Raw genomic sequence first — 14,420 nt, forward strand, 5'->3', positions numbered from 1 at the left:
CTTGTGCAAAGTGGAAACCAAATGATACAATAATGTGCTGTATAAATAAAGGCTGTCCATCTGTCCAAACAGAAAAAAAGGGGAAGGAATAACTCATTATGTATCACATGGTAATGATTAACTCAAAATAAAAAGTATTCTATATCATTATTTATATTATTGCAAGGGGATCGATCTATTATGGAATGGTCCACATTTGATTAATGAGAAGGTTTAGGGCTATGTCTAATGGCCTCATATAAAGAAGGTCTTGTGTAAAGTAAGTTAAGTAATTTGAATTGGATCAAGTAGTTTTTCTATTTCAATTCAACACGTATGTTCAGAAGGTTTACTATGTGGCAGTCAATGTAGTAGACACTGAATATGAAGACCACTAAAAAAAAGACCTCTACACTCAAGGGAGCCATAGTACAATGGGGAAGACAGACAAATCAATGCAATAAAATGTAATCTACACTAATAAAAGAGAAAGATGCAAATTGACTGTACCTTCATGACACCCACCAGCCAATCAGGAGTGAGCATGCAAATTAACCCAACAAAGATGGTGGGTTAATTTGCATACATAGCCGCTGAGCAGCCAGGGGTGGGGCAGGACGCTTGCGTCGTTGCCATGATGACGATGCAGGCATTCCCCACGGCCCCAGCCGCTCTGGGCCTCTGGGCAGCATGGGAAGGCGGAAAGGCAGTGCCCGGCAGCCAGGGGAAGGAAGGCCCATTCTTGCACGAATTTTCATGCATCAGGCCTCTACTGGAATATAAAGAAATGTACACAACTGTTCAGGAGATTTCTTAAAATTCTGTGTTTATCACAACCTTGACTAAGAAAAAAAAGAATGCAGGTGTCAGCTCTACGTATTAGGAAATTTCTCAGTATGCTGTTACAACTATTTCTCTTTGAGAGGGAGGTCAAATTGTCTATATTATCTTCACTAGGTTCTCAGTGTCCAGCACAGGTGCCTGGGATATACTATTCCCCTCAAGTATTTTGGACACTAAGCATGGATTTGGTTTTAAATATATTATATCCCTAGCTGGTTTGGCTCAGTGGATAGAGTGTCGGCCTGAGGACTGAAGGGTCCCAAGTTCAATTCCAGTCAAGGGCATGTACCTCAGTTGCAGGCTCAATCCCTGGCCCCATCCAGTCCAGGTGCCTGGGAGGAAACCAATCGATGTGTCTCTCTCAGATCAATGTTTCTCTCTCTCTGTCTCTCCTCATCCCTTCCACTCTCTCTAAAAATCAATGGGAGCCCTGGCCTATTTGGCTCAATAGATAGAGCATCGGCCTGTGAACTGAAGGGTCGCAGGCTCGATTCCGGGCAAGGGCACATGCCCGGGTTGTGGGATCAATCCCCAGTGTGGGTTGTGCAGGAGGCAGCTGATCAATGATTCTCTCTCATCATTGATGTCTCTATCTCTCTCTCCCTTTCCCTTACTCTCTGAAATCAATAAAAATATATTATATAAAAAATCAATGGGAAAAAATAAATATACTATAAATGATAGATAACTTTAGTAGTAGGATCTAGCATAAAGAATGTTTCAGTTACCAACTATCTCCCTAAGTAAGATAAAGCAATTGATCTGAGAATAATCCACCCCCCAACTCTTTCATCTGGGTCTGAGGCGGAAATAAACCAACGACAGATAAACCACCAATTCTGATGTAATAACCTTGGAGGAGACAGAAGAGTGAAGAACAGCCGTTGATATGAGAGAGGAAAAGAAGTGTTTATGAAAAGCCTTAAGTCTAGTCATAGCTCAAGACTGTTCTTGTTGGTATTATAAATATTCTTTTTGGGTGATGCTCTTAGACCCAACCCAATCGCTCTGACTTTCTCAGAACAGTAGCCTACCCTGTCAAGTCAACCACTTGTTTTATGTTACACTGACTACCACTGCCACCATATAACATGATCTTAATTATTCCTTTTTGTTCCCAAACATGTAAGCTACTGAGAGTAGCGATCTCCTATGTCTTGTTTCTAGCTATATCCCTTGCACTTAGAAGAGTGTCTAACACAGAATAGCTGTTCAAGAAGTGCTCTCATGCCGAAACCGGTTTGGCTCAGCGGATAGAGCGTCGGCCTGCGGACTGAAGGGTCCCAGGTTCGATTCTGGTCAAGGGCATGTACCTTGGTTGCGGGCACATCCCCAGTAGGAGATGTGCAGGAGGCAGCTGATCGATGTTTCTCTCTCATCGATGTTTCTAGCTCTCTATCACTCTCCCCTCCTCTCTGTAAAAAATCAATAATATATATATATATATATAAAAAGAAGTGCTCTCAGACACAGCTATTCAAAGGGAAAGGATGTCCCAAACATGACAGTATCCTCTGGGATCATGGATGGGACAATGGAGGTACAGGTAGTTGAGAAAAATTAATAAGACAGAAAAGGGTTTGACAACTGACTGGGGTGTTTTGAGGGAGGGAGATGTAAAGCATGTACCAGAGGAGCTATTACATGGTCAGAGTTTGTTAAATATTGGCCAATAATAACAACATCATACATGTCTGATGTTGAGAAAACAGTGGGTGGAAATAAGAGTTCCCAACCGAACTGAGGAAGAAGAAGAGTGTCAACACTGCGGGGGTGGAGGACGGGCTCGCGGAGGGCTAGAGACCCACCTAGGAGCCCAGGATGAGGATGAGAAGCAGAAAGTGACGTCATAAAACCAAGGGCGTCAAGGGGAGTTTTCAGAAAACTCAAGAGATGTCGAGAGATTCAATGCCAGCTTAATTAAACTTGTCATCTGTCCCCCTCCTGTATGTGACGCATTCTGACACTCTTTATCTCGCGGCCTTTTCAGTGGCGTAACACTCACTTCGCCAAAACTGTACCCGGCTGACAAAACTGTCGACGACAGAGAAGCCCAAGTCACCCTAGCACTGCCTCCTCTTTCTACCCCGGCACGTCCGGGTCCACATCTCTGCCCTCCCTCCGCTGTCGCTCCCCGCCTTCCGCCGAGCGCCCCGCTCCGTTTACCTGTCCGGACGCCCCCTGAGAGCGCGCGGGCTCCGGACGGTGGGGCGCAGTTCAGCGGAGGGTCTCTAACTCCCGGCTCCCAGAGAAGGCTGGGACCGGACGCCGCCAGCTTCCGGGTACGGAGCCCCGCCCGCGCGCGGCCTCTTGGGAATGTGAGCGCTCCTCCAATAGGAGCGGGTGGAGGGGTGGGGCCTGTGCGTTCCCAGCCGCCGCACTTCCCAGGAGCCACACTGCATTCTGGGAGTGGTAGTGCGGACTGGGTTATAGCCCTAGTCTGTCACATGTTCAGTCAATAACTTGCTTAGAGGACGTCAAGCACTATTTCTCCAGGAAAACGAGAGGCTGCGGTGTCACAAAGCATCTACCAGCATTGAGTGGGCGGGATAAATGAAGAGCCAATCTTGTCCCACCAACTGCCTGCTTAGTCTCAACAGGTAATGTACATACATACAAAGTAGAATTCATTTGGCAGGGACTCCCTCTAATTTACCCACAAAATTTTCTAACCTCTTTGGAACCCTCTGGTGAGGACCTGCTTCCTTAATCTCATTCTTTTGCAATAACAACTACTGCTGCTACTACTACTCTACTTAAAATTTTTAAAATTGATTTCAGAGAGGAAGGGAGAGGGAGAGAGAGATGGAAACATCAATGATGAGAGAGAATGGGATTGAGCCCACAACCTGGGAATCTAACTGGGACCTCCGGGTTTATAGGTCAATGCTCAACCACTGAGCCACCCCCTGGCTGGGCACTATTACTCTACTTTGATCTAAGCTCCCCCATCTGCTTTTACATCCCCATTCCCTTTTGCCAACTCTGAGTCTAGCTCCACTGATGAATCCTTTTGTCTCCTGACTTTTCAATGGTTCCCTGCTAATTTGCTTTTTCTTATCAACACTTAAAGGCTGTAAAAGTTTCTCTCATCTAAAATATTCCTCAATGCACACCCTCCAAACCCCTTACACATACAGACTTAACCTTGTGGCCTTCCTCCCACCTCTCCTTTCTAGTCAAAATTCTCAAAACAAATAGACACTTTTCAACCATTATCATACCTCGATTCTGCAGGACTTTGCATAGATTATTCCCTCCTCCTTGAAATCTTAGTTCCAGCTGCTTTAATAAAATACCACAGATCCAAAGGCTTAAACAACAGAAATTTATTCCTCACAGTTTTGGAGGCTAGGAAGTTTCAGACAAGGTGCCAGTATGGTCAGGTTCTGGTGAGGACCTGCTTCCCAGCTTGCAGACTGCTGTATTCTTGCTGTATCCTCACAAGACAGAGAGATATCCTCACTTACACATCTATTACAAGGGCACTAATCCCATTCATGAGGGCTCCACCCTCATGATCTAATTACCTTCCAAAGGCCCCACCTCTATATACCATCACTTGATAATTTGGGCTCAAATATATAAATTTGGGTGGGGAGCACAAACATTCACTTCATAGCACCCTCTAGTCGCTTAGCTCTTTCTAAGATGTTGCATTCCCCTGGTTTCTCTCTCACTTCTGTGGCAGTTTCTCATTTTCCTTTGAAATGTTCATGTTCCATAGGACTCTGCCCTAGACTCTTTTCTTTTCTTACTCTTCACACTTTTTTGGGTGATCTTAACTATTACCATTGCTTTAGTTGTCAGTATGCTGATTATTCCCACATATAGGAAGACCAGACAGAACTCCTGTAAGACTGAAATATCTAATGACAGCTAGGCATCTCTTTCAGGCACCTAAAACTTAATAGTATTCAGTTGGCCTAATACATGTCTACTCTCCCCTCTCCCATAACCTGCTCCTCCTCCTCTAATCCCATTTCAGTGACTGGCACAACCATGCAATCAGTTGCCCACACTAGGAAACTGGGTATCATTTTACCCCTCACTTTCACTTCCAATAACCAAGTCATTAATTCTATTTCCTAAATATTTTACTTTCAAGCTTCAGTTTTCTTATCTTTATAATGTGGTTGAGTGTCGACCTATGAACAGGAGGTCATGGTTCTATTACCGGTCAGGGCACATGTCCAGGTTTCGGGCTCCATCCCCAGTGTGGGGCATGCAGGAGGCAGCCAATCAATGATTCTCTCTCATCATTGATGTTTCTATCTCTCTCTCCCTCTCCCTTCCTGTCTGCAATCAATAAAAATATATTTTAAAAACAAATAAAATGAGGAAAATAATGGTGTCTATGTTCAAGGGTTATTGAAATGCTTAATAAGCAGTCGTGCCAGGCAGAGAGTAAGCACTCAAGGATAAGTATTTATTAAATAAGCATTGTGTTTGTCATTAGTTCTCCTTCATTAGATCTTAATAATGATAACCAGCATTTACTTTTATTTAGTTTATATTTAGCGATAAATAAAAGGGGGAAAAACAAAAAATGGTGAGATAGTTTGTGCAAGTTACCCCCACTCCATTCCTCAGTATTTTTCCAAGCATGACACAATAGAGTACTGGTTACGAGGCACTATGCACATGGTTCTACTCTAACGTGTACAGGATATACTATATCTTAGTTATTGTTACCAGCTCTGGATGAGCTATCAAGAAGCAAAAGTACATTCGGAGAATCGTAACTAAAATGATCTGGGCACTAGAAATCAGAATTAATGTCTCTGTGCCTATTGTATCTTCTTCACCACCTGCTCTTCTCACTTGAGATTGCATCTAAAACAAAATCTCTTCACTTCAAAATCCTACTTAAAACTTTCATTGCCTCCCTGTTATACAGGGGATAAAGTCCAAGATGAAGGCTTCCATGAACTGACCTCTCTCTATCTCTCCTGCTTTATATTCTGCTCCTCTCACCAACACATCCTGTGTTCAGGTCTGCTCCTGTATTATGGTATTCACTCATCCATCCATTCATCCACCCATTCATACATTCCTTCAACAAATGTATACTAAGTACCTACTGTGAGCCAGCCTTGTTCTGGACACTGGAGATAAACAGTGAATGAGAAAGACAATGTCATTGCCTATATAGAGTTAGTACCTCATTACCATGCTCTTCCATGCCTCAGTACCTTTGCACATGCTTTCTCCCCTGTCTAAATCTTATTTATTCTTCAAGACCTAGCTCAAATATCACATCTTCATTTTCTAGCAAAGTATATGCTTCTTTTCTCAACTTTATCCACCCTCTGCAAAGGCTTACTTTTCATATTAATATTAGTTTTTTATTAAATACCGATTCTTTGAGAGACAGCATAATATCTTAGAAAGAGAATGAGTTTTAGAGCCTAAATTATTCCACATTCTCTCCTAACGTAATATCATCTATGTTCTAAAACTTGTATATCTATCATAAGCCTTTATATTGGGAAATCAGAGAAGGTATCTCTGAGGAGGGGGGGCATTTAAGTTGAAACCTGAATGTCAAGGAAGAATAAGCCACAAGAAGATGAGAGGGATCAGAAATAAAGCCAGCATGACTGATGGTAGTGGAAGTGAGGGGAGAATGGTAGGAGAGGAGATCACACTAGCCTTGTTTCTGCTCCTCAAATAGGTCAAGTTCCTCCCTATCTTCTGATCTTTTCACCAGCTCTCTCTCCTTGGAGTTCTGTTCCCTCTCATCTTCTTGTGGCCAGAGGGTCTTGCAAGGCTATGAAAGCTAGGATAATACGTTTGGGTTTTATTCTAAGTGTAATGGAAAATAGAGAGGTTCAAGCAAAGGAGTGATATGGTCTGATATCTGGGTTTAAAAAATTATCAGGCTTTATTTAGCATGCTGATACATTGTCTATTCTGGCAATAATTAATGTGTACAGCTTTCAAGGTATGTTAGTTAATTTCCAAGAAAAAATGCTTTTGGATATGTACACTAAAGTATATGTGGAACCGTTCAAATAGGTGACTTTATAATTTTACAATTTAGAAGTTCTGTTACCATTTCATCAAGTTACTAAATAATAGAAACTCTTTATAATCCATGATTTTAGATAGCTTGAGTTTGTGGAGTCAAAGTTTCAATTTCCATTTTAGTTCCTGCAGCTACCAAACCTGGAATTAAAGAACCGATGGTTTACTTTAGATAACCTAATCCAGTCTCCTCGTTGTATACATGAGAAATTTTCTGGTCTTGACAAAGATTAAAAAGCAAAGAAGAGATGTAACCTGGATTACAAACCAGCTCACATGTACCAGATGCTCTAGAAATGTCTGTTGGGCTCAAATAAGACATATATACTACACAGAGCTCTAGTCATATGTGGGATACCCTGGTTTCACATTCTGCTTACCATGATCGGATCTCATTGTGTTCTTTTATGGTCCACAAACAAATCTAGTGACTGTTGCTTTGGCATAAAAATCATTGACATTGAATAAATAATGGATAAATGAGTACCCTGGGAAAAAAATCATTGACATTATTGCAGTTCTCCACTGATCACCAGTGCTGCTTATACTTCTTTCTCCTGGATATTTGGACTTGGGCAACTTTTCTTCCTCTCGTCAATGCTTGAAACAGACTTACATCAAGAATGCATGTTCGACCGGCTGGCATGGCTCAGTGGTTGAGCACCGACCTATGAACCAGGAGGTCACAGTTTGATTCCTGGTCAGGCACATGCTTGGGTTGTGGGCTCAATCCCTAGTGTGGGGTGTGCAGGAGGCAGCCGATCAATGATTCTCTTTCATCATTGATGTTTCTCTCTCTCTCTCCCTCTCCCTTCCTCTCTGAAGTCAATACAAATAAAAAGAATGCGTGTTCTCCTTTGAAATTCACAATCAGCAGAGGGAGCTAACACGTTATCAATATATATAAAATCATTGACATTTGAGTATGAGACAGTTTGTTTCTCTTTGCAGCTCATTCCAGTCACAGTCATCACATGTCCTGTTCTGTTCATCTAAGCCATCAGTGGTTCCAACACCAGCCTTGGCAAAGCAATTGTGGATTACTTCAGAGTTGTCTGTCCCACATAGCAATGAAATTTTTCATCATTTCAAAACATACCATTTCTTTATATCATCAATAAAACAATGCTTCTCATACTAAACCAAGCACTTACAACATCCAACTTTTTAAATTTATTACATCTCAGTCTAATGGCTACACATAGCCATGATGCTAGTAGGCAAAAAAAAACAACAAACCAAAAATACAAAGTAAAAACCCCACAGACTTGTTTTAATTTAAACCTCCAGTGTCTGTGTGCAGCTATCCTATATAATAAAAGGCTAATATGCAAATCGACCAAACAGCAGAAAGACCGGTTGCTATGACATACACTGACCACCAGGGGGCAGATGCTCAATGCAGGAGCTGCCCCTGGTGGTGAGTGTGTTCCCACAGGGGCAGTGCCACTCAGCCAAAAGCTGGGTTCACACTGGCGAGCACAGCGGCGGTGGTGGGAAGCCTCTCTCTGCCTCTGCTGCAGGCAGGTAGTAAGGAGCAAGGGGTCCCATACTGTGAGAGACATGCTGGCAGGCAGACATCCCCCAAGGGGTCCTGGACTGCAAGAGGGTGCAGGCTGGGCTGAGGACACCCCCCCCCACACACACACACGAATTTCATGCATCGGGCCTCTAGTCAGTAATAGAATGTTCACATTCTGGTAAGCCACTTTTCTCTCTAATTGCAGGAGGCATTTCCCAAACAAACTGCCAGACGTCAGTGCATTTTTCCCTTTATATACACAAAGGAAAGTTGTATATATAAAGGCAGTTTTCAGATTTCCATATAAGTGATTCTAATTTCTTGCTCCTCTTAGCACTGTAACAAAGGAAAGCTGATGACCCGTTTCTCCATATATATTTATTTTCCCCCAGGACAACATTTTCTGTCAGAGTGTGCCTCTGGTTTTGTAGCAGATTATAGAGGTACATAGATGTGCCTCCATGGGAGTATCTTTTCAGATTTGGCCTCCCATTTTCAAGATGATATCCAGCAAACAAGAGTTGTTGTAGATGCTTCCCTTCTAGGTGAAGTGACATGATATTGTGATGATGCTGCAAGTGTTGTTGCCAGCCAGAAAGACATGAGAGATCAACTCCCATCTGGAGAGCAATTTCCTTAGCTTTTTCTAAAACCCAATGAGCATCCAGATATAGAAATATCTGCTCTGATCTAGCAAAATTATTCAAGTGTTTTATTTCCTAAGTTGGCATATTTTGATCCTCTCATTCTGTTATAAATGTTACCTCCCTTGACTGCTTGACTTTTTTCTTAGTTTTAAAGAAACATACAGAATATTCATAAGGAGATTCCAAATTTTGTGACCATTTCACTTTTTCCCCCTTTTCTTTCTTATCCACTAACTTCTAGTCCTAAAGAAATTGGGAGCTCGCTATATTTTCTCCTTACTGGTACAGCTTAGACTGGATGGAGTGAAACAGAAAAGGCCTGCTTCACGGAACAGGACCAAGCCCTAGCTGGTTTGGCTCAGTGGATAGAGGGTCAGCTAGAGCATCAGCCCACGACTGTAGGGTCCCGGATTCAATTCCGGTCAAGAGCACGTACCTCAGTTGCAGGCTCAATCCCCAGCCCCCTGGGGCAGGAATGGAAGGCGACCAATCGACCAATTGATGTGTCTCTCTCACATCATGTTTCTCTCTCTGTCTCTCCTCCTCCCTTCTACTCTCTCTGAAATCAATGGAAAAACACCCTCGGGTGAGGATTAACAAAAAATAAAATAAAATAAAATAACAGGACCAAGGGCAAGCCCGAGGTGCGGTGCAGCAGATGGAAGTGCAGTACTAATAAGGCAACTCATTTTTTAAAATTTTGAGGTTTCTAAAGCAAAGGCAATCTCAAATTACAAAAAGGGCTAATTTGAATTATCTTAATCACCGAGTTAAAAGTAAGAGATAGTAATGACTTTGAGGTAGATATTACTGCTATCAGCAAGTGATTAGGTTTAAGTTATAAACATGATGAAATGGAGGGCAAGAAAGCAACTGATTTGACATTATCTTGCTTTAAAATTCGGATGGAATATTAAAGTCCAGTTCAAAGTTCTCAGCATAAAAGCCAGGCATGTCCCATCTGTTGGCTCACTTCTAATTTGATGTCAAAGCTCCACATTCTTATGGGATAGCAAACCACAAAGAACTGGTATCTCTGTGAAGAGGCCTGTAACTTGGCATTTTTTTCCACTTTGGCTCATTCCCAGTTGTTTAGGATTTTGACTCCTCATGCATTCAGCATTTAACCAATTTGTTGGTGGAAGGGGCTGGGATTGTTTCTCCACACAGAAATGGACGTTTGTCATCAATCACTTTAAAAAAAATAAAATTATATATAAAAATAGTATATATATATATGATTTTTTACAGAGAGGAAGGGAGAGGGATAGAGAGTTAGAAACATCGATGAGAGAGAAACATCGATCAGCTGCCTCCTGCACACCCCCCACTGGGGATGTGCCCGCAACCAAGGTACATGCCCCTGACCAGAATCGAACCTGGGACCCTTGAGTCCACAGGCCGATGCTCTATCCACTGAGCCAAACCGGTTAGGGCATTCACTTTTATAATTAGAGAACATCCAGGATACATAGTCCTATCTTCCCCATTCTCCAACTCTTTCTTCATGAGAATGCAGATGCCCACATAAGTTATCCCCACATGTGCAGTTGTAGACTTCTCTGAGACATGATCATATAGAAGTCCATGATTCCCACCTTGGAATACATCAAGGATGTTCTCCCCTTTGAGTTTTTACATCAGCCATTCACTCAGCACTGAACGCTGAACCTCCAGATCTGTGCATATGTCTTGTCATTCAGATCCCTCTTTATACTGCCCCTCTTCAGAGGGACTTTCCCTGTCCACTGATCACTATACATTCTCCTGTTTTATTTTATTGTTAATGCTCACTTGATATTTTTCCATTGATTTTTTTTAGAGAGAGTGGAAGAGAGAGGGAAAGAGAGAAAAATATCCATGTGAGAGAAACACACCGATTGGTTGCCTCCTGTACGCGCCCTGAACCAGGGCCGGGGCCAGTGAGGAGCCTGCAACCGAGGTGTACCCTTGACCAGAATCAAATCCTGGACCCTTCGGCCTGCAGGCCCATGCTCTATCCACTGAGCAAAACCGGCTAGGGCTCCTATTTTCTTTACAACATGTATGATAATCAAAATAATTTTTCTTGTTTACTTGCTTATTGTCTGTCTGTCCCATTACATTTTATTTAATAGTGGAAAATGTAAATCCCATGAGGGCCAGAACCTTATTGCTCCTTCTTTCTCAAGGTGGCACGGAGTGGTTGCTCAATTAGAGTTTGTTAAAAGAATGCATACTAATGAGAAGGGCTAACACTTCTCTGGTACCAAAAGTATTCTAAGATAAACAGATATTACTGCATTTAATCATCGCTGTAATGGTGTAAAGACATTATCATCAACCTCCTTTGCCTGGATCTGTGCTTCCTGACCCAGTCCCTCTTGCATACATTTCAGAAGCACCTTAAGAAGGAACACAAGGAGTGGTGGGCAATCAGTGTTGGTTTGCTAAATCTAACAGTTCCAGACCCATACCAAACTGTTTGCTTCCTTACTCCTCCTCCATTTCCATTCCTGCCTCCTGGGCCACATTTCCTTGAAAGCTGATGATGAGCATTACAAAGACACCAGGATTGGCGGGGTAAGGGGGTGTTTAAGGAGAGCCAACCTTTCACAGCAACGTGGTTGGAAGACAGTGAGTCAATGCTAGCGAATGGTAAAGTATTTCCGAGTACACAGTCCCCAGGGCCACACAGAGCTTGAATTGGGGGTCGGGATAGTGTCAGAGAACAGGGACCAGGCAGGCCAGGTGGTCACTGCTGGAGGCAGCTGCTCTGTGGCTGGAGGGATGGGGCAGAGTGCCCTCCCTGTAGTTTTCTTCCCTCCAGTGGATTGGGGACTCCAGGACGGCTCTCCTTAGATATTGTGGCCACTGAATGCGAGCTCGTGACCTGGGTTCCGGAGAGAGGTGGAAAATGGACTGAAACTATGGTCTTCTTCAGGGGGCATGGGGATGTAACAGTCATCATGTAGACCAGGTCAACTTTGGTTTTCTTTTGTCTCATTCATTGTTCCTCGGGGAAAAACAACAACAACAAACCAGAGTGGACGGGGTTTCATCTCCCTCCCCACTGGTCTCGAGATTCACTTGGAGCACATCTATGAAAGAAAGGAGGCTGGGGTTTAAATGATGGGTCAAAACCATGAATGGAGTTCACCTCTAAGTCTTATACAGTAAGGCTCAAAGGGGTTGCTCTAAATCACCCTGCAGTTAGAGGCTGCAGGGCTGGGTCTACAAGCTGAGGTGGCTGCTCCCTGGACCCTTGCTCTTCCTAACGCATCTCAAGGCTTTCTAAAATTCCCACTACAGCCTTCAATTTTATTTTAAATCTGTGGCCACAATGGTTCCCTATAAGGAAAAGAATAAAAGCTTCAGATAGCTCGCATGTAAAGGTAATGATTTTCATGTTATGTCTTAGAGCATTTGAAAGCTGTTCGTCAAATAGTTCCAGAGACATAGAAGCATGGAACAGAGAGCAGAATCTCAGAGGGAAGGCGGGAGTGGGTGGGAAGAGATCAACCAAAGAACTTGTATGCATATATGCATAACCCATGGGCACAGGCAATATGGTGGTGAAGGCCTGGAGTGGGGGTGGGGTGGGAGGTGAGCTAGAAGAGGTCAATGGGGGAGGTAGGAGCACATATGTAATACTTTCAATAATAAAGATTAAAAAAAGAAAGCTGTTCATCATATGTCACACAAAGGAAACCAAAGAATACATATTTTTAATTTGTCCATCTTAATCCCTTCTGGAAAGTAATTTCAAAGTGTTTTTGAAGCTCTGTAAAAAAGTAACAAATTCATTCACATCCTGTGGTTCACAAGATCACTAGGATACACTATTGCTCAACTCTACATTGACGGTTACTACATCTTCACACAGGTGTGCAGACCATTGACTTTGTTGAGAGGTGGAAATACCTTTTCGTAAGAAGACAGCAAGTTTCTAAGTATAACAGAAAGCCATATAGAAATTTAAAAGAATTGAAGCAACATACAGACTAAACATTTATTGAAACCTGCTGAACTGGGTGACTACAAACAAGGATAAAACCATGTGTTCACAATCTGGGTGGAGGTGTAAAGCAGAAAAAATATCTTGACATAGATATTTTATGTCAAGTAGGCAGAGGAAGGAAAGGAAACACATTCCCCTCTATTTCTTGAATATATATGTATTGAGTGTCTGATATGTCCAAGATACTAATACAACAGTACATAAAACACTGCATTTGTTGAGTTTCTACTTAATGTCAGGCAAGTATTCTTATCTTCTGTTTTTAAAATATATATATACTTAGTCTCAGTTACTATTCCACCAACTCTGAATAATATCATCTTGCAATATATCTCTTGAAATTTCAGCAGCAACTAGAATTTTATAAATAATCCAAAGACATCTCCTTATGCAGATATATAAAAGGACATGGTGAAAGATAGTGACAAAACTTAGGTTTAAAGCCAGCGGTTCTCAACCTGTGGGTCGCGACCCCTTTGGGGGTCGAACGACCCTTTCACAGGAGTTGCCTAAGACCATCGGAAAACACATACATAATTACATATTGTTTTTGTGATTAATCACTATGCTTTAATTATGTTCAATTTGTAACAATGAAAATACATCCTGCATATCAGATTCATTATGATTCATAACAGTAGCAAAATTACAGTTATGAAGTAGCAACGAAAATAATTTTATGGTTAGGGGTCACCACAACATGAGGAACTGTATTAAAGGGTCACGGCATTAGGAAGGTTGAGAACCACTGGTTTAAAGGGATAAAGTACCCTGTAAAAGGTTAATAACAAAGCTGAAATTCAAATCCAATGTCTATTTTGACTTCAAAGTCCCCTATATACCTTTATACAACGCAGCTTCACAGCTGACTTCCCAGTCAAATTGTGTCTTAAAGGATGAGTGGGGCAGGAATGTAATAGAGAAAAAGGTTACTGCTTATGTAATAAGCACACAAGGAACCTCTTTTTTTCAGTCATGAAGGTAACATGTTTCAATTGCCCAGATGTATTGAGTTAGTCATACAATTATAGCCTGCCAAATTAGAAAGACCAACATTCTGGGTTTTTAAAAAATATATTTTTATTGATTTCAGAGAGGAAGGGAGGGGGAGAGAGAGATAGAAACATCAATGATAAAAGAGAATAATTTATTAGCTGCCTCCTGCATGCCCCATACTGGGTATATGGCCTGACTAGGAATCGAACCGTGACCTCCTGGTTCATACGTTGATGCTTAACCACTGAGCCATGCTGGCCAGCCTAGGATTTTTTTTAGAAGTTATCCCCATGACTTTAATTTTAAGTACCTGCAATTACACAGAGAAATTCAGTTCAACAAACTTTTACTGAGGCATCATGTGCCAAGAGAAGTATGCTAAGTACTAGAGACACATGCTCTC

General features: G+C 42.1%; 1 protein-coding gene across 2 annotated transcripts in view; it reads right to left on the minus strand.

Moving 5' to 3' along the window:
* VAMP7 (vesicle associated membrane protein 7) overlaps positions 1-3,144 on the minus strand; it is a 35,880-nt gene extending 32,736 nt beyond the window's left edge. For both annotated transcript variants that reach the window (XM_014462137.2, XM_006096165.3), the window contains exon 1: positions 2,989-3,144. The gene's annotated coding sequence lies outside the window, so the exon portion shown is untranslated. The remainder of the gene's footprint in view (positions 1-2,988) is intronic.
* Positions 3,145-14,420: the final 11,276 nt, after the last annotated feature.

The sequence above is a fragment of the Myotis lucifugus genome, unplaced genomic scaffold (assembly GCF_000147115.1).
Source record: "Myotis lucifugus unplaced genomic scaffold, Myoluc2.0 scaffold_169, whole genome shotgun sequence".
Lineage (NCBI taxonomy): Eukaryota > Metazoa > Chordata > Mammalia > Chiroptera > Vespertilionidae > Myotis > Myotis lucifugus.